Below are 25553 nucleotides of genomic sequence, written 5' to 3'. Positions count from 1 at the left end.
TTCAGCTAAAGTTTGGTGTCTTTTGTTGTTTGTATCTGTTCTCCTTTTAGGTTATTCATTAATGATCCAGGGATGTCAGACATCAAGAGCCTTACTCTCTAGTCCATGTCATATCTTTGAGCTGCTGCAGTATTTCCTTCATAGGAAATTTAACACTGCTAAGAGTTGCTTCAGTTGTGGAAAGAGAGGTGCTGGGCTAAAGCAGAGGTTGGCAAACTGTAGGCCAAATCAATGCTAACAACTATTTTTGTATGCTCTACAAATTAAGAATTTTTGCATTTTAAATGCAATATAAATCTGTTAATAATATTCTTGATTTTCCCTCTTGTTTTGCAAAACAAAAAGTATTTGATATTTGATTCTTGCACAAAAAGTTCACCAACCTCTAAAGGAAGTAGCATGTATAACATTGGGGTTATAGATGACAATTGGAGTCTTGGAGAGCATTCAGGCTCCATTTTATTTCTGTGGATTTTTTGTTGGATTAGTTCAAAAATAAAATCCTGTTTCAAGCAGATAAGTGAGTATAAATAGTAACAATTTTTTTTTAACCACTCACCTTGCAATCTTAGGACTCTGAAATTAAACCAATCCTGATTCTTAAAAGAGAAATAGAAATTTTTGATTTTATTTGTATCTAAAAACAGCTCTCATCATCAAAATATAGCAATCAGATGAGAAGCAGCAACAATTTGCAATGAGAGATAAAACTCTGTTTTCACACTTCCAGCACTAACAGCAGCACTGACCGCAGTGCCTGGAGGAGCACAGAACTTCTCCTTTGCAGTTTTAAGTAACTGGACATGGGTGAACTTGCACTGTAAAGAAAGAGGTGAAGAACAACCTTCTCATTCAAGGGTTCCTGTACAGACTATTCAAATATGTGTACAAACACAGTAGTTAAATCATATTCTGAAGTCCAAGCAGAAACAAGGTAAGCTGAAATCACAATGAGGTTAAAGTTAGTGTAGATCAAGGTTATATTTGACAAGAGATTAGATTAGAAAAGAACCTGAAAATTGGGTCTTATAAAAATTACTCCTGAAAATCCCTAATTTGCCCATAAAGTAGATGATCAATGTTCTTGGATACAAATTCCTCTATGATATATTTTATGGCACTAAAGTCTGAAGATTGCTGAACCAGCTAAGAGAAATAATATATTAAGATGTATAGACATCTTGCTTTTAAAATAACTTTATCAAACCTTTGCAGTGACTAGAGAGTGGGTGAAGAATTCTAAAATGCTCCCAGTCTTCAGGATTTAACTTCCGTAGAATACCTTATAGATTGTAATGTGATTTAAGTGAACTAAATGACACGACACTCCAGTAGAACATCTGGAACAGAAAGTGCTTAATAAACATTTCTATATTTAGACATGACTTAAAGGAACACATGCAACTTTATGTAGAAAAATCTGATAGTTTGCTCTCGTCTAAGGTGGCTCTTTGTTTATTGACTCCACAGATCTCCTGGCTTCCTAGCCACTTATTAAGCAAAGATTTACTAAGCACCACCAGAATGGGCCACATACAGTCAAAATTCCAGATCTGCTGAGGCTCTTCAGTGGACATACAGAGCACGGCCGCATGTCTCCCGGACTAGAGATTTATGCTCTTTTAATTCCAACATTGTGAATATTCCTTAGTTTCAAGATGGCTTTTTATTTTTTCATTGTAGGTATTGTATTTATGCCTGACTTCTTTAGTTCATTCTCTAGCTGTTTTTAAGTATTTATTCTCCTTTTCTTCCTAATGGTGTCTCCTCATCCTTCATGTAGCTTCTGCTAGGGATCCTGCTGACATCCATATTGAGCATTATCTTCACCTCAGTGGAGCTGAGATGTACTTGATTAAACCACACTTTGAGATGGGCAGAGTTGATGAGATTTTCTTGACACTTGCTGTATTATTACAGAGATATTTCTAATGAAATTGTGGATGATTCAACTGGAAATATTTTTTGAGATAATAGTTCATCTTCAGTATTTATTCCTCCTTTCTATTTGAAGTTGGAAGTCAGGCATCAGGCTACTTGTATCTCCTTGTTCTCAGTTTCTTTTTTTTTTTTTTTTTTTTTGGCAGATTTGGAAGAAGAATTCTCTTGAAGACAACCGTCCTTTCATCTTTTATAAAATAATAGTTTATGGGTCAGGACATTTTGTCTCACGAGTAGAAGAAAGAGGAGAGAAGGGTATAAATCATTTGAGGCCAGAGAGTGAGCTGATATTTCTAAAATCTATGAAGAGGACCAAGATTTGTGGATTCCACAGTTACTGGTGACTTGAATCTCTCTAGAGGAGCAATGGATGTATCCGCAAAAATCTCTATGGACCGTAATTTCAGGAGCACCCCAGATACTTGATGCTGTGTACAGTCCTAAGACTTTAGACAGTTCTAATGAAGCAATGCATCCCAGAAATATCTTAGATTTAATTACTTGCTGTAATTAAATTACCTCTTCCATCAGAGGCCTGGAGATGAACTTTTAAAAATAAAAACTGTGACATGGCATGTATATAGAGCATGTAAGCCAAGATTCATACTATCTGTAATTCCATCCTCCTCCTCAGGTAATAATAACCTAGGTGTTCTAAATGAATTTCTTTTCCTAGTAACACTTTCCTTTTACATAATATATTCATAAAGCTCATGCTGGTGCATCAAGTTTTTTATAACTTCTGAACTTATTTCATTAAACTTATTTCTTAGCAATTGCATTTGTTCAACTACAGAAAGTGAATAAAACTGACATTCATCCAACACAGATTTTCCAGCCCTTGGTTTTATGCCCTCAGGAAACTGGAAGCAAGGGTTAGGATGCACAAGATGTTAGATTATATCTAAATGATTATTACCAAACACTAAAGTATAAATCAGAACAAATTTTAATTTCACCATTTAAATATATTTAATCCTGAAGAAGTTGCTTAGATTTGATGCTATCACATTTAGATCTGAGAATGTAAATTTTTACATTAATTTTTAATAGCAGTGCAGTTGGATAGGTAATTTATCATCATAAGTTTTGATGACTTACACATAATGTGAACATAGGTTGCATTAGTCTGTTTCTGTTAGATAAAATAATGCAGATAAATTTTGCTTTACAGTATTTTGTGAAGTTTTATCAGTTTTTTTTCTTTGAATAAGTTTACAAAGTCTAATGTCAAAATGTATTAGTAGGCATTATGGACATTTAATGGTCTTTTTTTTTACATGACTACCATCCTTTTGGGGGAATCATATGACCTCTCTTTTACAGTAATACTGCTATGTCTTTGTGGGTTAGGTGGGCCTGACTGTTGTAAATATCTGTCTCAAATCTCTTACCATCATTCAGGTTTAGGCATATGGCCCAAACCAGAATAATATGATCCTTCCTGGGATTATTTCTAGAGATAGAAAGAAAGATGCTGCCATTTCTTCATGACTTCTGGCTGTAAAGACCTCCAATCCCAAGTCTAGTTTGCTGGGAGATGTCTTTTTAGTCACACAGAGGCTCTGAGAGTAAATGAAACTGTCCCGCTGTTTTTAAGTATCTGAATCTAGCAATATTTGGAAACGTACTCCTAGATTTTATAGTTATGTGAAATAATTTATGTCACAGTTTCTGATGTTTTATCATTCAAATCTAATAATATTTTCAATAAAACATAGTTAAGTGTGCTTTGAAATTCCAACCACAAGTAATCAAATCCAGGCTCTTTCGTTTGGTAGTCATGTGACCTTGGATTGGATACTCTAATCTTTTGCTTCTCAGCTTCTTTCTCTACAAGGACAAAATGAAAATATCAAGCTCCATTATTGGGTTGTGTTAATTAAGATTGTGTGTGTGTGTGTGTGTGTGTGTGTGTCAGAGAGAGAGAAACAATACACAATGACTGCCCCATAAGTGCCTAGTATGTGAAAGTTATTATTCCAGTGAACAATATGGGTGCTAAAAAAAATACTTCATTAAGAATAGTGCATTTAAAACAACCAAGCAATAATATAAAATGTATAAAGCAATATTTAGTGAAGAAGAGGTAGAGAAAATGTAGGATATGGAAATTAAATGGAGCTCAAGGAAAAATGATGAAATTCTTAGTAAAAAAAAAAATAGGAACATTAAAAAAAGGTGAAGATGTAAATTCTTATTTTTTTCCTTAAATTCTTTTATTGGTACATTTTAGGTAAATAATACATTTACATTTGTCATTGGGTGCTTGTACCTGTACATGACGTATCTTGGTTCTTATTTTTTCTCCATTACCTGGCACCTCTCACCCCCTCCATCCTCCCCTATTTACATAGACTTTGTTTCCATTTTTTTCTTTTCTCATAATTTTTCCTTTCCCTCCTTATATTTGATGACACCAGCGGTACAAAATTCATGAATCATTCAGTGGCCCAGACATTCTATTTATTTTATTTTTTAAAATGGAATATTTGATTCTGGAAGTAAAACAAAACTCTATGGATAGCACCAAACCAGTAGATATTCTAAATTGGAAGATTTTTTGTTAGCTATTTCAGTACCCTGGTAATAAATTTCCCTTAATTTTTTTTAATATTAGTGTTAACAGAATTATATAAAACTTGAATATTGTTTCTATTTTTCTGAAAATTTTGTACACATAGAGGAGACATTTCTACAAACATTTTGTAATAGATAGTTAATGGAATGCAGTTCTAGCTTAGGGCTTTTAATAGTTGCATAAGGCAAGTAAAATGATAATACATTAATACCAAATAATCTACATCAAAATAAGAAAATTAATTGTATAGTAGCAATTATATTTAAATGACAATTTGTATTAAAATTCTGTTGTCTCCTTTTAAATATAACCAGTCAACTCCTTGGCATAAGTAAAAATGTAAGACTGTAAACTGAATGAAAAATAAAATGATAAAAAAGCAAAACAAGCCCTCAAAACTTTCTGACTACAACAATCTTTTTATGACCAATTACTTGTAAATGTATTCACCTATTCTGTAAATATTGGTCTTTTTTAAAACAATGTAATTTTATTACTTTTTCTTTAAAATAAATCATAGTAAATATCCCTTGGAATGGAAAGAGCAAAATACCATAGAAGATGGAAAATTGCACAATTGTATAATAAACGATATGAGTGAAATAAATGAATGAATTTTATTTGAATACTAATCATTTCCTATGTATTAGCAACATAACCAAATAATTTAAAGAAATATTTAAATAGTATAATCCCCACATTTCTCTTCTGTAGGAGTAGTGTGTTTCTAAAATGCAAGAGTTACATTATATATAATTATGTGCTCACAGCCATTGTCACCAAGCTCTTTAAACCACCTGATAATTATTGTGATATTAAGTTCACACACAGGCTGCACAGATGTCTGAAAGAATGCAGAGTTTCTTTATTTACTGTAGTTCTTCTTCTAACATCTCCATGAGGAGAAACAGGCACATGTATTGAAGGGCAATTTTAACAATACCTCATTTTCTTGATTTAAACAGTGCTTTTCAATTTAAAAAAATGTCTAGTGCATTAATATTCTCTCAATTCAAAATGCAACTACCTATAAGAATCTTTCTTCCCTTTTAGTTTCCTTATTAAAGTAGTATCAGGGTAAAGAGGAGACTTTGTAGTTCTTAAAGCATGGGGTGAGGGTTTCCTTGGTCTTGCCTGCTCCTTTTATCAGCATTTATTACAGAGAAAAAGAAAGAACGCCATAGTCCGTCTCACTCATCTCTCTACCACTGTCTTATTCACCTCAAGGTGGAGAGAGGTCAGTGTATATGTGGTCTCCAGGGCACCAAACAGAGCACAAAGCAAAAGCAACTCCATTTTCCTCTTTCATCTAACATCTACCCTTATGATACATAGGTACTGGCATAAGAAAGGAAGTCAAGATACAGGAATCTTACCTTTGCTTCCATGGTCTCTGGTGCATTCTCCTTCCATTGTCCAAGGTCAGTAAAGATAGTCTCCTTTGCTCCTTTCTGAATGACAATGACTTCCTTTACCTTATTGTCATTTGGTTCTATTCTTGGCTTATAGTAAAATCCTGTGATTTGATTAACAAGTTCTGGCCTCAGATAACTTAGTCAATTCCTCCTTTCTAATAGTACTCCCATTCTGAATATGAAATGCTAAGCATTTACTCCTTTTTCCTCTTGGCATATTCTTTGTAAAAATCAAATCTTAATGTGTATTGAAAGTGGAGGGTGAAGAATCACATATAAGGAAATTTATTTATTTATTAAGTTTAATTCTTTTATTGGTACATTTTAGGTATACAACACATTTACATTTCTCATTGGGAACTTGTAACTTTACAAGATGTATCTTGGTTATTTTTTCCCCATTTCTAGCCCTCCCATCACCCCCTCCACCCTTCCCTATTTACAAAGAATTTGTTTCCTTTTCTCATCATTTTTCCTTTCCCTTCTTTTCTTTCCCCTGACCCTTCCACTTCCCCTACCCCTTTGGACCTTTTCTTCCTATTTCCTATTATCAATTATTCATTCTAATCATTCATACATTTTAGGTATACAATATAATGATATTCATCATTGGAAATTTGCACCTTTACATAATCTCTCTTGGTTCTTATTTTTCCCCCTTCCCCTGCCCTCCCTTCAACCCCTCCATCCCTCTCTATTTAAAAAGACTTTGTTTCCATTTTTCCATTTTCTCATATTAATTCCATTCCCTTCTTTTCTTTCCCCTACCCCTTCCACTTCCCCTTTGCCCCTTTTCTTCCTATTTCACATTATCTATTATACATTTTAGTCATTATTTACACATTCAGTTTCTCACACCAGAGAAACTATTCGATATTTAAACATGTGTGTCCTATTTATTTCACTTAAGAGTATCGCCTCCTTAAGTGAAATAAATAGGACACACATGAATAAACATCGAACAGTTTTCTTTCATTAGGATGATTCCTAGGTATTTCAGTTTTTTGGATACTATTGTGAAAGGAATTATTTGCCCTATTTCTCTCTCAATGAGTCTGTCATTCGTGTAGAGGAAAGCTATTGGTTTTTGTTTGTAACCAGCTACTTGACTGAATTTGGTTATTAAGTCTAGAAGACTTTTGGTGGAATTCTTGGGGTCTTCTATATAGAGTATCATGTCATCTGCAAATAATGACAATTTGACTTCTTCATTACCTATCTTTATTCCTTTTATTTCTTTCTCTTGTCTAATTGTCGTGGCTAATGTTTCCAGAACTATATTGAACAAGAGTGGTGATAGTGGACATCCTTGTCTTGTTCCTGATTTGAGTGTGAAAGATCTCAGTATTTGACCATTTAGTATGATATTGGCTGTTGGCTTTTCATAGATGGCTTCTATCAGTTTGGGGTAGAGACCATCTATTCCAATTTTTTGTAGGGTTTTTATCATAAATGCATGTTGGATTTTGTCAAATGCTTTTTCTGCATCTGTGGAGAGAATCATATGGTTTTTGTCCTTGGCTCTATTGATATAGTGTATTACATTAATTGATTTTTATATTTTGAACCATCCCTGCATCCCTGGGATGAATCTCACTTGGTCAGGGTGTATGATCTTCTTGATGATCTTCTGCATTCTGTTTGCCAGTATCTTATTAAGGATTTTTGCATCTATGTTCATTAGTGAGATTGGCCTATAGTTCTCCTTTTCAGTTGGGTCTTTCTCTGCTTTGGGGATCAAGGTGATGCTTGCTTCCAAGAAAGAATTTGGGAGTATTGCTTCTCTTTCAATTTCATTGAAGAATTTAAACAGGAGTGGCATTAGTTCCTCTCTAAATGTCTTGTAGAATTCATCAGTGAAGCCATCAGGGCCTGGGCTTTTCTTAGCTGATAAGTTTTTAATTACATTTTCAATTTCATTGGTTGATATTGGGTTATTTAGAATTTTTAGGTCTTCTTCGTTCAACTTTGGTAATTCATATGTATCTAGGAATCTGTCCATTTCTTCTGTGTTGTCCATCTTATTGGCATATAGGTTCTGGAAGTAGGTATTGATGATTATCTGGATTTCTGCTGGGTCTGTTGGCATTTCACCCTTTTCATTCCTAATTGCATGGATTTGGGCCTTTTCTTTCCTTTTTCTGACAAGGTTGGCTAAAGGTTTGTCAATTTTGTTGATTGTTTTGAAGAACCAACGCTTGGCTTCATTGATTTTTTTTGGTATCATTCTCTTAGTCTCCATTGCATTGATTTCTGCTCGGATCTTTATAATTTCTTCCCTTATATGAGCTCTGAGGTTGTCCTGCTCTTCTTTTTCTAGAAGCCTGAGGTTCAGCATCAGGTTGTTTAATTGGGGTCATTCTGTTTTCCTAATATGTGTATTCACTACTATGAATTTCCCTCATAAGACTGCTTTCATTGTGTCCCATAGATTCCAATATGTTGTATTGTTATTGTCATTTAATTGAAGGAACTCTCTGATTTCTTCTTTAATTTCCTCTGTGACACATTGTTTATTCAGAAGTGTGTTGTTCAATTTCCACGTGTTTATGAAACTTTTTGAGTTTCTTTTACTATGGATCTCCAATTTCATTGCACTATGGTCTGATAATATACAGGGGATAACTTCAATTCCTTTGCACTTTCTTAAATATGTTCTATGTGTGAGTATGTGGTCTATTTTTGAGAATGACCCATGTGCAGCTGAGAAGAATGTGTATTCTGATTTTGAGGGGTGGAAGACTCTGTAAACATCTGTTAAATTCATTTGTTCAAGAGTTCAATTGAGTTCTAGTATTTCATTACTTATTTTTAGTCTAGTTGATCTATCTATTTGTGACAGTGGGGTGTTGAGGTCCCCCACTGCACAATTATATATGCACAATTGTATTAGTGTATATGTGACTTTTCATGTCCATTAGTATTTGCTTTATATAGTTGAGCGCACTAGTGTTTGGTGCAAAGATATTTATGATTGTCATCTCTTCCTCTTTGTTTGTTCACTTTACAAAGATGTAGTGTCCTTCATCTCTCTTAATCGGTGTTGGTTTGAAATCTCCTTGATCTGCAAAGAGGATAGCTACTCCTGCTATTTTTGGGTTCCCGTTGCATGGTGCATTGTTTTCTACCCTTTAACTTTCAGTCCATAGTTTCATTTTGAATTGCGTGTTTCTTGTATGCAGCATATTGTTGGATTTTGCTTCTTGACCCATTCTGCCAGTCTATTTCTTTTGATTGGTGAATTGAGACCATTAACATTGATGGTTATAACTGAAATGTATTGACTTGTCATTGCCATGACTTTTTCTTTTTGTTGGGTTCTCCCTCTTTACATTTAATTTCTCGTCATGCCAGATGGGTTCATTCTGCTTTGCTTCCTGGGGTTGTGATCCTCAATGTCTGTTCCTAGGATATTGTGTAAAATTTTTTGGAGTTCTGGTTTGGTATTCACGAAGTTCCTAAGGTGCTCTTTGTCATGAAAGTATCTTATTTCTCCATCCATTTTGAAAGATAGTTTTGCAGGGTACCTCAATCTGGGTTGGAGTCTGTTTTCTTTTAGGGCTTGGAATATGTCACTCCAAGCTCTTCTTGCCTTGATGGTTTGTGTTGAGAAGTCTGCTGTGATTCTGATGGGCTTTCCTTTGTATGTGGTTTGTTTCTTTCCTCTAACTGCTTGGAGAACTTTGTTCTTCTGTTGTGTTTCTGGAATCTTAACAATTATATGCCTATGTGTAGATTTTTTTTGATCAAGGCTATTTGGAGTCCTATATGCCTCACTTATCTGTATGTCAAGCTCTTTTTCCCTGCTTGGGAAGTTTTCTGCCATTATTTCTGTGAAGAGATTTTTTATGTCATCTGCACTTTCTCCTGTTTCTTCATTGACTCCAATCACTCTTATGTTATCTTCTTTTCATCATCTAGCAGCTGCTGGATTGATTTCTCATGTTTCCTTAAAATTATGAAGCAATTTTTCTTTTCCTGGTCCTTAATTGCAATCTTATCTTCTATATCTGAAATTCTGTCCTCACATTGGCTCATTCTGCTGACTAGACTTTCAATGGAGTTTTTGATCTCCTAGAAATCTATTTGCATCTGTTTTATGGATTCCACTTGTTTCCTATGTTGGGATTCCATCATGTTCCTCAGCTCCTCTCTAGATTTATTAATCATGTCTTGCATTACAAGCACAATCTCTGCTGTTATCTGAGAAATTATTTCTGATTTCATTTTTTCCAGACCCTCTTTTGTTGCCAGTTCAGGGATTCCAGGTTGTCGAGTATCAGAGTGTTCCATCTCATTTCCCTTTGGGGTTGCTGTAGGTGATATGGAAGTCTGGTTTTGAGACTTCTTCATTTGTCTTCTCAATTCAACCCGAGGGGGGGTGCTTTTGGCTCCCACATGGCTCACCTCCTCTGAGCTGGGAGTGGTGGGACAGCTGCTCAGAAGCCCCTTCCTTGGGCTGGGAGCAGCAGGATTGATGGCAGCCTGAAAGCCCCTTCCTCTGGCCCAGGAATAGTGGGATGGATGGTGGCCCAGAAGCCCCTTCCTCTGGGCAGGGAGCAGCAGGATGGGCAACAGTCAGGAATCCCCTATCTCTGGGCCAGGAGTGGCTGGATGAATGGCAGCCAGGAAGCCCCTTCTTCTGGCCTTGAACGGCAGGAAGTTTGGCAGCCCGGAAGCCCCTTCCTCTGGGTCAGGAGTGGCCATGTATAAGGAAATTTAAAGAGATAAAAACATATCAATGCATTTTAAATTCTATGACATTTCCATTAGAATAAATCAGTTCAGCATTTATAAAAAAGTACTGAAAGGTTACACATTCATTGTTATGATTAGTAATAACATGAAGTTAAATGTGTTGAAACAGATAAAAGCATACATAGGTAAGAAAAATAATGCAGAGTCTAATACAAGCTTAACCATCTGAAAAGAAGGGAAGACAGTAAGTATCTTTAGAGAATATATGAGGATGTTATAAAAATCTGAAGATTTGGAAATGTAACTCTATACTCTAGAAAATATCAGAAAAATCTAAACTATAAACAATTTTAAAAATATTAAATATAGCATATGTAACAAATAGGTTAACCTTTTAACAGTGAATTAAATATAATACAATTTTTCTCAGAAAAGCCATCTAAGGAAGATATTCAAATATAGTGTCTGTTCCCTAGAAAATCAAGAAAGTCCTGCAAACTTCAGGACTGTTTCATTACAAGTGGTAAAAGATGGAAAATTCCTGTCAACATGGTGGTGCACACCTGTAATTCCAGCACTCTGGAGCCTGAGGCAGGAGGATTGCTGCAAGTTTGAAGTCAGCCTGGGCTATACAGTGAGCTCAAGGCCAGCCTAAACTACACAGTGAGACCCTGTCTCACCCCCCCAAAAAAAGGTGGAACAATTTGTCTTACTCCTTGAGGTTCTCTGTGTGCACTATCCATGCATTTTCTTTAATATTGTATGAATTTTCCATGTGAAGCTATATTTAACTAACACAATAACCAGTTGAAACTGTGACAGAATTTGAAGAATAATCTGTAGCACAGGAGCAGAGAGTGTGGATATCTTCCAGAGATGGACGCAATGGCTGAGGGAAGATGCTTCTTATTTTGAGGGAAATGGACAGCATCTTCCTTCACTTGTATTAAAGATAGCTACATTGTGTTCAGTGGCAAGAGGAAATTTCAGTTTTTTGCATGAAGCTTTATATAAATGCTGCATATTCAAAGGTGACTTTCCTAGTTGTGTTAGTCTATTTTGTGTTGCTACAACAAAATATCTGAGGCTGGGTACTTTATAAAAGAAAAAAGATGCTAGGTGCAGTGGCACACTTCTATAATCCCAGCACTGGGGAGGCTGAGGCAGGAGGAGCACTGTGAGCTCGAGGCCAGCCTAGGCTACATAATGAGTTCAGGGCCAGCCTGAACTACAAAGGGAGAGACCTTGCCTCGATAAATAAAAAAATAAAAAAATAAATAAATGAAAAAGGTTTCTTTAGTTCACAGATCTGGAGGTTCACAAGATGGTACCAGAATCTTAGTGAAAGTGTCTGCATCACATCATACAGAGAAATGAAAAGGGCACTGGCCACATGCCAATGGGGCCAAGTGCATGGGGAGGCCTTGCTTGATAACAATCTAGTCTCACTAGAACTAGTTCATTCTAGTATTTCTCCTTTCTGACGTGAGGCTGCCAGGACTTCCATTAGGTCTCCCCTTTTAAAGGTTCCACAGCCTGAACACCACTACCTGGATACCAAGCTTCCAGCACATGAATCTTTGTGACCACACTCAGACCGTACTCAATCCAAAGCACTTTTATGCCTTTCACTCTCACCCTCAAATCCATACTTCCATATTCACTTTGAGATGTTGGGGCTGAAATTGCAGATCATATTGCTGCTAAGAGCTAGCTCCTTGTTGGCTCAGCTATTACTGCACCCTAGAGAGAGACTCAAGACTGTAAGAGGGAAAAGGAACTTGCTCCATCCTGTTTGACTTGTGTTTGCTTCCTGTTTGCTTCCTAATCACATGACCATTCCCTTACCAACTCTTTAAATAATATTTCCAACAAGGGAAATCTAGCAGTGTTTGAATCTGTTTTTTTTTTTTTTTTATGCCCCCAACACTTTTAGAATCAACCTCATTACCCATCCTCAAAGACTGCACTGGGCAAATAGAGATGAGATTGTGCTCCATGAGCCTCCCCTTTAAGCATCTGTTTTAAAATTCTCTTTGTCTTCCCTAATCCAGAGGCGATAGCTGATTCCTGCAGTTGATAGCCTTCTGATACATTAGGGTTTTTTTTGTTTTCTTTTCAGTTAACTAGTTAAAATTACTTATGCTAAATTGTCTTTCTTTTAAAAAATACCAGACTTACCCAAAGAGTATATTTTTGTGAATATTCTAAGTGTGCTCAAAAGTAAAATCTTTGTGTATTTTGGGGTTGTAATGCTCTGTATAACAATAATATGCATCAAATAGTTTCTAAGAACATTAAATGTATTAATTAATTTAACTAAAAATAAGAAAGCAAACACTTGTTAGTAGTGAGGTAATAATATTACAATATTACTAGGGAAAAAAAGTAACAGAAAAAAAAACAAAACTAAGTTACCCAAGATTGTGCAGCTATTAAGTATTCGGGCTGGGATTCCAAACTTAAAACCTGTCACAATATTACTCTTAGGTTCCACTAGTGGTATATGTTTATTGCTTTCAGGTCCTAGCAATTAAGTTTCAGTACAAGAATTGGAAACCAACAAGGATTTATGAGAGTGACAAGGATTTTACAAAATTATTGGAAGAATTAGGAAAATAGATGTGTTATTGAACTTTTGACTTCAGAATCATGCCCCTGGAAATGTTAAGCAGAATTTAGAAAATTGTTGCTCTCATCTATAATTCTGGAAACTGTTGCTGTCACTGCTCACTGCTGTTGACACAGCTTTTTACTTTACAATGAGATGACAATTCTCCTCATGTAGCACTCTCTCCAGGCTTCACTGCCTCTGGACCAATGATTAATATCCAATCTCTGCATGTTCTAGGGATGGCAGCCTGAATCATGCTCCCTCTCTATGTGTCCATTACCTCATTACAGTGGCGCACAGATATGTGACTTTACATGGAAGAATGAAGTTGGAGATGTCAGTAAATTAAGGAACTTGAGATTGGTGGATTATCCTGGATTGTTTGTGCTCAGTATTGATAAATGTTACTGTGAGAGAGAAGCAGGAGGATAAGATTCAGACAACAAGATCAAAGGAATGCTGGCTTTCAAGTTGGAGAACAGAGCCATGAACTAAGCAATGCAGAAGACCTCTCAGAGTCAGAAAAGGCCAAGAGCACAGGGGTGGAGAATCTCCCTTAAAGCCTACAGAAATAATGCATCCTTGCATTTTAGGAATTTTGATTTTCAGAACTCTAAAAGAACATATTTAAGTTATTTTAAGCACTAACTGTATGATAATTTGTTACAGCCACAGTCAGAAAGTAAGTATACAGTTCAATGCATCAATTTCACTCAGAAAGAATTGCAAGATTTTGCTAATTATATGGAGAAATCTAGAGAATGTGTGTAGAATGTCCCAGCTAATGTCATGCTCCTTTGCTTTTTTGTTTTGTTTTTCAATTTTTATTTTTATTAGTACATTTTTGTACTACATAATGATGATATTTCTCATAAAGAATTGGTATATGGACATGAAAATATCTTCTTTTTTTCATCCCTTTCTGCTTTCTGCTCTTCTCCCCTCCCCACATCTTTTGGTCCTCATCCCTTTTGCAAAATATCTCTCTATTTCCTATTATCTATCTTTTATTTTGGTCTTTATTTATATTTTGAGTTTATATGTAAGAGAAACCATGTGATATTTAAACTTCTGTGTCTGATTTATTTTGCTTACCATTGTGATCTCAGGGTTCATCCATTTTTCTACAGATGAATTAGTTTATCCTTCTTTATGGCAGAGTAATACTCCATTGTGATTTAGCACTTTTAAAGCCCAGCCTTTCATACTTATTTCAGAGAAGGTTGTTACTGGGTCTATAAGCAAAGCTAAGCCAGCTCATCAGAATACAAAGGAGAAGTGGCATCTACTAACAATGGAGGTTCTTCTAGAAGATTTATGGGTTTCAAGTTTTCAGACTCATTTAACACCAGCCTAACTATAACATCCCACTTCTCAGGATGCCCCTGCTTCTCAGCCAACCCCCATATTTTCACATAAATGCCCTAGAGACCATGGATAATTCTGTGACTGCCATATAAGACTCTGGTTTTTTGGTCCTATGCAGGCACATTTTCTGTTGCCACTGGATTGAATGTTTCTATTCTCCCCCAAGTATGCTATGGTTTCCCCACTCAACATATTGTTAATCAGTTGTATCCAACTCTGTCCTGCCCATCATGTGGATTCAATTCTCCAACTTAACAAAAGTTCATCTATCTTTTAAGATAAAGTTCACATTTAATTTAATTTCTTTTTTTTTTTCTTTTTTTAGTTATTTCCTCTGTGAAGCAGGATCACTGTGCTGGTTAATCTACCACTTTCATGAGTCTGATGAGTCAAAAAAAACCCACTAAGTTAATTTAAGCAGCTTAATTAGATAGGCAGCGATCTACAAGCGAAGCCTACTGTTCAAGATGAGCATGCCACTCCCCCACAAAGCCCTCTCCCACCACAGCCCAGGACAGATGAAGTTTTGTCTGTGCATCACACCACAGATGAGGGACTGTGAAAGCAATTTGTGTGGGGATTTCATACCTGAGAAGCCACTGTGATTACTACACTGCTGTAGGACGTCCTGTCCTAGGAAGATGAGGACAACCCCCTAGCCGCTCACTTCGGTTCCCCCTATCTCAGATTGCAGCATTTTCTGCAGTTATCCTGATAACGCAAGCAAGAGGTGGGAGAGGTGGGAGTGCCAGGCAAGCCAGGCATCTGTCCTCACTGCATCCCCAGTGTTCTCTTAAGAGCCCTCTTTATTTGTACTTATACTTAATATCCATTATACTTAGTGTCCATTAAATTATTTTAGTGATGATTATATAGGAGTTTATAGCTATTTACTACTATCCCTTTTTAAGTAAACTTAATTATTGAATTATGCTTAACAGTGCTTTACAAAGAGTAGAAAGTCAATAATTTATGGCTGAATGAATAAAAGAGGCATAATAGAGGTTAGTGGGTTTTGTCAATTCCCGAATGAAAGAAACATTTATAGTTTTTCTAAATTTCTCTAGTAGGATTAGCTGAGGTGGTAAACTTTCAGTTCAACGTTTTAATTTTCTTTACAAATTTCATTGCTTTACACAATGTTTCAGTTTCTAATGAAGACAATCATCTATGAAAAGCATTAATGAACAATTACAATTTTGATGCAATTACAAGATGGAGGAAATTAAACTCACTAACAAATAATTTGGTAAATATTCATTAGATATAGTTGACCTCTTTCTTTAGCCATACTAATGATTTTCTTTTCCCTTTGGTACAACATTTGCACTCTTCTATCCTTTCCCCATTTTATTTTGCAAAATTACTTCCTTTTTTACATACAAACATGGGAACTACACTGATATGCTTTTCCCCTCCTAAATAAGCTTATCAAAATATATTACTCAAAAAAAATGTTCTTCCTGAACTTAAAAAAACAATTGTTACAATAGATGCTAACTTTTATACTTTTTTGTTTCCAGTACTGGGGATCAAACTTTGGACCTTGTGCTTGCCATGCAGGCGTGGTGTCCCTGAGCTACATCCCTGGCCCAGTTGCTAACTTTTATAGCAGGCTAGATGGTTCTATGTAAGTTTATATGCTTAAAGAGTATATTGGCGGATGTATACTGGTTATATAATTTTATTTACATTCTATATCACACCTTATTTACTTTTCCAGACATTACTTTTTCTTTCTTTACTGTTTCTTAATTCTGTCTAAAAACAACAAAAATCTTTTTTAAGTCAATTCTTTCCCTACCCCCAATTCCCTTCCTTTTGTAGTGAAATGAATCTGTTTCCATTTTTTGTATTTTTAATTAGAAAAATTAAAATTTGGGGGGTAAGGAAATGCTGGTTAAGCACACATAGAAGTTCACCATGCTTTGCGTTCACCACAAACCTCTAGCCCAGCTACCACAGTAATGGCAAGGATCAGAATGAAAAGTAGGGGAATTGTGTCAATGTAGAAGGCAAAAAAGGTACAAAAGAAGTCAAATGTGTGGTGAAGAAGTTGCTTATTTATAAGAAAAAGAATAATAAATTCAAGAAGCTATAGGTTTTACCTCTTTCTCTTAAATGACTTCAACAATAATTATTTTAAAGTAAAAATCTAAATTTTACATTTTATTTATAGCAAGCAAAGTCATATCTGTGAATTTGTAAGGCTTTTAAATTTGATCTAGAAGACCTTCAGAAACTTTTAGTAAATTTATGTATCTTGCATTTCAAGGAAAATACAAATACATCTCTGTTATCTGCTACTACTTTGTTATCTACTACTTTATTATCCAGTCAATTATTTGTGTGTTAATGAAGAAATCACAATAGTCAAGTATAATGACTTTATCTTCAAAAAATATAGCTGAAATGACACACTCAATGTCAAGTCTATTTCAGAGTTGCCCTGGAAAACAGGAAGAGCAGACACAGTAATTCCTTAAAGTTGTAGAGCAGATAAGAAAACACTGATCTCAAAATCTAGAAGATTGAAAAGCTAAAAATCCAAAATAGTGGCATATATATATAACCTCTAGGAAAAATAATTTTTTGAGCAAGACCTAAAAATAACCACAGGATTAGAGAGGATGCAGCAAGGCCTGGGTGAAAATACAGGTATTGAAAGAGCAAAGAAAATGAAGGCAGTCTGGGCCATTGTGAATGACCCAAGCACCTCCAAAACACATATAAGTGGATTTCTTTTTAACCCAGAAACAATCACCTGATGTGTCTCCAGTGTCCATCACCATACTGTACAATCACTGGAGGCATCACTTCCAAGCCAGAAATTTTATTTAATGCCTGGGGAGTATATTACTATTGAAATTGGTTATATTAATAGAGAAATATAGAATGAAATATTAGTGTGTATTGTAGGAAATTAAAACGGAACTCTATAGTGGTTATTACCAGAAAACATAAGTTTAAAAAAAAACTGATTAATCCAGCACATATGGAGAAAAGGTAAAAGAAGAAACACTATAACAAATATATTTTTAATTATAAAAGCCAAATGTTTTACCTCCAAATTTTTCATTGCACTGCTATCAATACTTTATCCATCCACACATTCCTCTGGATATGTGGGGATGAAGTTGGTAGGATGCCACAGCATACTGAGGTCAAGCTACTGAGTTCCATCAGCCTGTTCTTAGGATAGTACTCATCAGCTTGAAAAGAGAAGACTGAATTTGGGTAATAAAAATTAAACTTACCTTGAACCACAGTGCACCACTATAATTAGAGTATCACCAAACACCAATTCTAGGTCTTAATTGCCTTTTATCCTTCCTAGGAACCATAGAGGTGAATTGTTACCTTATCTTGTTTGCTGTTCTTTGCTGGTAATGCTTCTCAGGGTGATTACCTTCACTTTTATGTTCTCTTCATTGTACACAGAAAGTGACTAGTCCACCATCTTCTTACTTTGGGGATGCTATAGAAAAATTTCCCTGAGCTTATTGCACCACTAAGATTTACCTATTTGGCCTATTAGGAAAAGGCAATTAAATTAAATATAATATTGGACACCACAAATCTATAAAGACATTGGTAAATCTCATATAGACACTGCTTATGTATGCATTGTACTCATACATATATACATGGTAGCTTAGAAGAGATGAGTACTAAACAGAATTGATCAGAGTTCCGTTTCTCATTCGGGGAAGCCTCAATCTCAGGGTCCACAATAGCCTTCTAGGCAGCCTAGGGATCTGAAACTGGCATGTTTGATGTAAGGTAAAGGGATGAAAAGGGTCCTTTCTCCAAGGGCATAGTTCCTTTTCTTGTTTGTTTTGTCAGTGAACAGAGCAATGTGAATACTTTAACCATAACATTTGTGTTTATCCAAGTTTGACCAGAGTCCACGAGAGAAGAAACACAAAGGAATGGTCAGAAGCTTTCTCAATGCAGAGACGTGTAAGCTAAGTTGAGACTTCAACAATTCACCTTCTTTTTCTCTCATCTGATTCTTAGACTGGATTACAAATTCAAATTCTTGCCTAGACCATCCCACAAATGAATCTGGGTATATAGGAAGGTAAACCAAGTCTTGTATTGTCTTTGAGTTACTATGTCCTTTGTGTGTGCTTGTTCATTATAGTATCTTGGGTGTGGAGTAAAGTTCCTGTATTTAGGACATTCTGAACAACTTTTTGATATTTATCACTTCCTCTGCTTTCCTTCAGAGATCCCTTTCACCTTGGCCAATACCTTTGCTTCTCTAGGTTGCCTGCCTCTTGGGTAAACCATATCTTCATCCTTAAGGGGTCTTCACCACTTTTTTTCTCTTTCTGTGCTCCTGTCACTTTGCTATGATGCCTTGCATGAGCATCATGAGGCACTGAGGAAGTAAGTGGCCGAGTTCCTAATGCTCTGCATTATCCCAGTTATGTAGCAATAACTCTCATCTCAGGATAAGTAGGATCGATTGTCCTTCCTGTTACCATGAATCTCTTCTTGCATGCTGATCTATTAGTATGATAAATCTGAAGTGACCATGCTGAAGTCATAGCTTTAGGTTTTATGGAACCCATCCTATGCCATCTAATAAAGGTTAATTCCCTTTACTCAAGAACCACAAGCTCTAATCCAGAGAATTTAAAGTAGCAGGGGCAAGAAGCACAAAGATCCTGAGTGAATCATTGGTATAGACAGTGGGTGCATATTCTTACCTCAGACCACTTCCATCCCACACCTACTTCTCTTCTTTTCTTTCTTTTCTTTTCCATTTTTGAGACAGGGTATTGATATGTAGTTCAAGTTGGCCTTGAACTCACTATGTAGCCCAGGCTGGCCTCAAACTAACAGCGGTCCTCCTACCTCAGGCTCCTGAGTTCTGAGATTGCAGGCATACGCTACCACACCTGGCTGCCACACCTACTTCTTGGCTGAGTGTACCAGTCAGCACTCTGTGCCAACAGAAAGACTTCATCTTACTGCTGCTTTTAGGCCTACACTGAGTTGGGTTACAGTTTAGCAATGGTACAATTTTGAATTTTGCTTTTACACTTTGGTTGCTGAATGCATTTTTTGTGTGTGTGTTCTGGGAATGCTGACCTGTACAATTTGTGTTGATTCCAAGTATATACTACAACTTGAGGAACAATATCCTAATTCCTTGGGGATGTAATTTCCATGCTGGAACTTAATGTCTGTAAGAGGCCATTCTAGTAGTCTGCTAGTTTGTCTGCTTATGACTAACGATGCATGTGTGAGGACCAACAGATATCTGTCCAATGCCACACATTTCATCCAAGGTGATTTTTGTGAGATCTCATGATGATAAATCTGAAATCCTGTGTCCTAGGACAATAGCAGTGGCTGGGGTGCTATGAGATGGGATGGAAAAAATAAAGCTCATATGTGTATCAATTCCAGTAAACACAAATTGTTGTTCTAACTAGACTGAAAGAAGTTTAATTTACTCATTTAGTCATTTAGTTTCTTGAAGAATGGTGTCATATTGAGAGTTCAGCCTTAGTCTTTTCTATAGATGGGTTAACATTCAGCTCTGGTGTCAAAAATGGTGCCTTAGCAAAAGGGAGCACCTGAATAATCTTCATGCTTGATACTCTGCTTACTTCACTTAAAGGCCAGTTTTTTAAGCACTGTGCTGCTATGGGCAGGACCTACACGTTTTCCAATATATCATATAAATCATCCTATCCTATTTGTTCAGTAACTCTGAAGTGCATGTGAACATTGATATGAGAATAAAGATTTGCACATTGATTTCTGTTTAATAATTATTTTTTCTGTCTTCAATCTTCCAGCCTTGTTCTTTTCAGGTGACTGCAAGCTACTTTCTATCCCCAGAGTCTACACATACTCTTACTTCAGACTACTTCCTTTCCACACCTACAGTACTTCTGGGCCAAGTTCGCCAGTCAACTCTCTGGCCACAGAAGGACTTCATCTTACACTGATCCTTTCAGGCCTACACTGCATGGAATTATAGTATAGCAGCAGTATAATTCTGAATTTTTTCAACATGGTAACCTGCATCTCTTACATTTAGATGCCTAGTCATGGAGAACTCCCTGAAAAGTCATAGGCCTGAGCTATTGAATTGACCTAGTGTGACAGAGAAAGGTGACATGGGAAGAGAATATGAGTCATCTTAATACTTTTATCCTACTGGCTTCCTTTGGCCTGATCATGATGGTATCATCTCCACACTATACTCCTCAATCTTCTTAAGTGGTAGTTCTGATAATTTAAAACTGAAGATAGTCATTTCCGTCATATAGTCAGTTAATGTTCTGTAGTCTAATGCCTAACTTCTATTAGGGCCCAGTAGCATGTGAGAAGTTACAAATGATGAATAGTTTTCTGCTACAAGTGACCTGGTCACGCTGAAAAAAATGGTGGTGGGGGGGGCGTAGTGTGACTCTTCTCTTGGGGCTTGCTAATCTGTCCATGGCATCCTTATCTATCACAGAAACCTCTAGTACCACAGGGTCTTCTGTGACACATAGCCCAAATAGCAGCAGATCTTGTAATGCAGACTTAATGCACTGAAGAGTCCTACTCAAAGCTGGCAGCCTTCCATGTTACCCAGTAAATGGATTCATATCATATACCATAATTCATCTGAGTTTTTCAGGAACTAGACTGGTAGGTTAAATGGGAATATAGTGGAAACTTGTATTCTTTTACACTTTTAAGGGTGGCACTAATCCCTGCTTTTCCAAATAGAATGGTACATTGCTTCTGATCCATTTTGTTGGTGAAGTTCAGCAAGTTCAGAAGTGTCCACTTGACCTTCCTTTGCCTTCTGAGTCTTGCATCCGAGGCTAATGAACCAGCATGAGGGTACAGCTAGCTACCAAGTACATCCATACCAAATGATGCTCTAAGGAGGAAGTGACTTATTGTTCTCACTGTGAGACAAATTTTACGATAAAAACCCTTTCTCATCAGTTTCTGCATTCTTACAAAACAACAATGATGTTGTTTTGTTTCTTTTATTGGAGTCATCTCAGATCTCATAGTCAACTGTCCACGAGATATGAGTATTCCCTTTCCCCCATCATATAAATTACCTGAAGAAATGATCATAAGTTTCTTAGGAGAAAGAGTGGGAAATTATTATGTAAACATAGGATAGGCATTTCAGGGTCATTTCCTAAGTCATTTCCTATTTTTTCTGAAACTTATTGGCTCCAGGCCTGAGAATAGCTTTATGTTTGAAACTGGGCAACAGATCATAACTTTCCTTTGTTATGGTGACCTAAGCCTTCTATTCCTGTATTCCTGATCATTTCTTATTAAGCAGTACTCTTGGCTTTCCATCTACCTTGACCTAGAATCACTGTAGTCTGTAAGCCATTACTATTAATTCCTAGGTATAGTATTAGGGATTTCTGGTTGTCTCTGAGAGTGCTGCCCATTGTAGTAAATGCATCCATTCTGACTCTGATAGTTTTGTGATACCCCTTGGCTTGATTAATCTAGACTCCTGTCATCTTCAGGGAGATATTTCCACAGAGTGTATCTTATTCTCCATCTTTCCTGAAGGGGGCAGCCACCAATAAGCTTCTCAACAATGCAGGTAGTCTGTACAGTGCAGGTATTCCAAAAGCTAAGGTTAAGGGAAGTTTCCTCTGGGACATTCAGGAGAACACAGCCAATTATTCTCTTGTGTCTATAATAAATCCATTCTTAAATGGCAAGCCTTCCTCAATACTCCTTCATAGAATTCCATCTTATCCAGGCATCATTTTCTCCAATTCCAAGGAGCTATGTCAGCAGCTTATTACATATAGTTGTGGATACGGATGCTATAACATTAAAACTTAAATTGTAAAATAACTTTACTTATTCATAGCCTGCTCTTTGGAATGCTGACAATACACTTAGCCAGGTACAGAGGTGTTTTTGAATAATTCATTTCTTCCAAAATAGATACAGTACTTTCCTTATCTGGCCATCTTGAGTCTGAGTCTAGTTAATGGTATAGAAGCAACAAGGTGAATTGGGACAGATCCAGAGGTGAGTCGGTTACATTTTATAAGGCATATACCTTATATTAGGTCTTTAAATGATTTAAAAGCATGAAAAGGATGTCAACAAACAGGCAGGAGACACTTCTGACTTGGAAGTTTCAAAGTAAATCTGGGAGTCTAGTTTCCAAAGACAGCCAGCAACATAGCTTCACTCCATATTTCAGAATCTCATTTCTTTTTTATCATGGGCCTGTAATTAGCCTGGAAGGTTTTCCAGGGCTGTTAATTCACCCATCTTTGTGGATCTGCCTGCCTCAAAATCAGGACCTGGGACTGAACTTTAAAACAGTTCTGCTCTTTGATATCTGGAGATTAAGAATTCTTTAGAAGGTAACAGAGAGGTATACTGGCTTTCAAACATTGACCTGAGTTGATAAGAGACACATTCATCCAGGCGATCTTTGAGAGAGGGGCCAAAAACATACAGTGAAGCAAAGATAGCCTCATTAGTCAATAGTGCTGGGGAAACTGGCTATCCATGCACAAAAAATTGCATCTACACCGGTATCTTTTACTATGTACTAAAACTAAAATCAAAATGGATCAAAGATCTAAATATTAAAACAGAGACAGCCTGCTAGAAGACAAAAATGGGTAAAACTCATAAAATCAAGGCATAGCCAATGACTTTTTAAACAGAATCCCAATTGTACAAGAAATAACATCTAGAATCAACAAATGGGATTCTATCAAATTAAAAAGCTTCCACACAGCAGAGTAACTGCCAATCTAGTGAAGAGACAACCTACAGGATGGGAAAATTTTTTTTGCAACCTACACCTTGGACAGAGGACTGTCTAAAACATATAATATGCAAAAAAATTAGACCCCTAAAATAAAAAACCTAGTAGAAAAATGGGGAAATAAAATGAATGAACACTTTTCAAAAGTACAAATGTCTAATATACAAAACATGTTTATTATCTCTAGCTGTTAGAGAAATGGAAATTAAAATGACACAGATTTTATCTTATTCCAGAAATAATGTCTATTATTAATAAGTCATATAATAACAAATACTGGCAAAACTGCAGGGAAAAATTAACCTTTCTAAGTTATTGTTGGGAATGTGAACTAGTACAACCACTGTGGAAATCAGCATGGAGATTACTCAAAAAACTAAAAACAGAAATTGCTTTTTACCCATCTATTCCCCTTGTAGATATCTGCCCCAAAGAGTTAAAGACATCATATTACAGTGATACATGCATACCCTCGTTTATAGCAGCACAACTCATAATAGTTAAATCTTGAAAGTGGCCTGTAGGTCCATTAATAGATAAATGCATAAAGAACATGTGGTATTTACAACCAGTGGAGTATTAGTCTGCTACAAAGAAGGATGTATTTGATTCATTTGTAGGAAAATGGATGCACCTTGAGACCACAATATTAAGTGAAATAAATCAGACACACAAATTTAAATATCACATGATTTCTCTTATATGCAAAACCCAAAGTATACACAAATTAAAGAGCAAAACAAAAGATAGATGAGTAGGAAATAGGGAGATAGATATTTTGCAAATAGAAAGGGAACCAAGAGATAGGGGAGGAGGGAGGAGGAAAGGGAGGGAAGAGAAGAAAGATGGGAAGGGATTTAAAAAGAATTAAGATTTGTTATATACATGTACCAACTTCTCACAATAAATGCAATCATCATGTACTGCAAACATGTGCTAATAAAAATTTAGAAAATTAAAAATGGCACAGAACAACTACTAACCAGCTTGACAGTCTTTATAATTACCATTGGCCAGCTTGCTGCAGTGATGGAGACACTGTATAAATCTGTACACTGCCACCACCTATACCTCAATCTAACTTTACCACAGGTTAAGAGTGTCATTGCTAAAAATGTTACCAGCTCTATCTCACCCCCACTAGTAAGTAGATATTTATTGCCATCTGGCCAGTGTATGATCCAATTGTAAAATCCCATCTCAAGAGTCTGAAATTTAGTACTATTTCTGGTAGCAATTATTTTAATCTGTGCTTCTCCAGAAGCCAACCCTGAGGCAAAGATCCAAGTATACATAATTCATTTGGGAGATTTTTTAGGAAATATTGTTAAGGAAGTAGGAAAGTAAGAAAGGGAAGTAAAAAGAGCCAATAAGGAGTAAGTGTTATCAAGCAAATTATTACTGGAATTAACTGGTGCTTAATTCTGCTGAGTGCCAGTGTGAAATACACCCCATCTTGAGTCTTGCCATCTAAGAGGTAAAAGATCTGTGATATTTATATAGTAAAATCCCTAAGTACATGGTTGAAGGGTCAGTTGTCTGTCATTCTAGTACATACAGACAGAACGGGCTCAAGATTCCAGTAACAATTTTAGGAAAAGATACATAAGCTAAAAATAAATGCTAATTTACTGTGCAGTGGAAAGGTCTCAGTTTGGGAGCCAACAAGGTCTGCTACAACCTACTTACATCATAGTGTTGTGAGATTTAAATAAGTTGAGAAATAAGATTTAAATAAGTTGATAAATATTTGTAATAATACCTGGCACAAAATAAATGCTTAACATTTGGTTATTACTATTATAATCTAGCATGCCGTTGTGAAAATTATTTGAAATACACACATGACATTGAAAAGATCATATGGAAGAAAAGTTAAATACCACATTATTGAAATTTTTTAGTACAGGAAATGATAAAGCCAAATTTGTCCTTATTTTGGCATGAGATATAACATTTACATGCAGTAATTCACATTCTCCTTCTTGGAAGAACATCAATCCTTTAAAAGATGTTGAAATAGTTTTCTGATGAAAATGGATGAAATTAAGAATTTTAGGTAGGAAACTTTCTGTCAATTGACTGTCACAGTCTAACAATCTAGAACTAGACTTTTTTTTTTTTTAACCTAAATCTATT

At 36.0% G+C, this 25553-nt stretch overlaps 1 long non-coding RNA gene across 1 annotated transcript; it reads left to right on the top strand.

Annotated features, from left to right (window-relative positions):
* The first annotated feature begins 391 nt into the window (after positions 1 to 391).
* LOC147826653 (uncharacterized) lies at positions 392 to 2655 on the top strand. Its single transcript, XR_015438826.1, has 2 exons — positions 392 to 934; positions 1471 to 2655. It is a non-coding gene; the product is annotated as an uncharacterized LOC147826653 (long non-coding RNA).
* The last annotated feature ends 22898 nt before the right edge of the window (positions 2656 to 25553 follow it).

Source organism: Heterocephalus glaber, unplaced genomic scaffold (assembly GCF_053883595.1).
Source record: "Heterocephalus glaber isolate CG9 unplaced genomic scaffold, H.glaber_assembly_v1.0 deba00001463, whole genome shotgun sequence".
Lineage (NCBI taxonomy): Eukaryota > Metazoa > Chordata > Mammalia > Rodentia > Bathyergidae > Heterocephalus > Heterocephalus glaber.
Note: the sequence above shows the minus strand (reverse complement) of the source record. Positions and strands in the feature narration are given on the sequence as shown.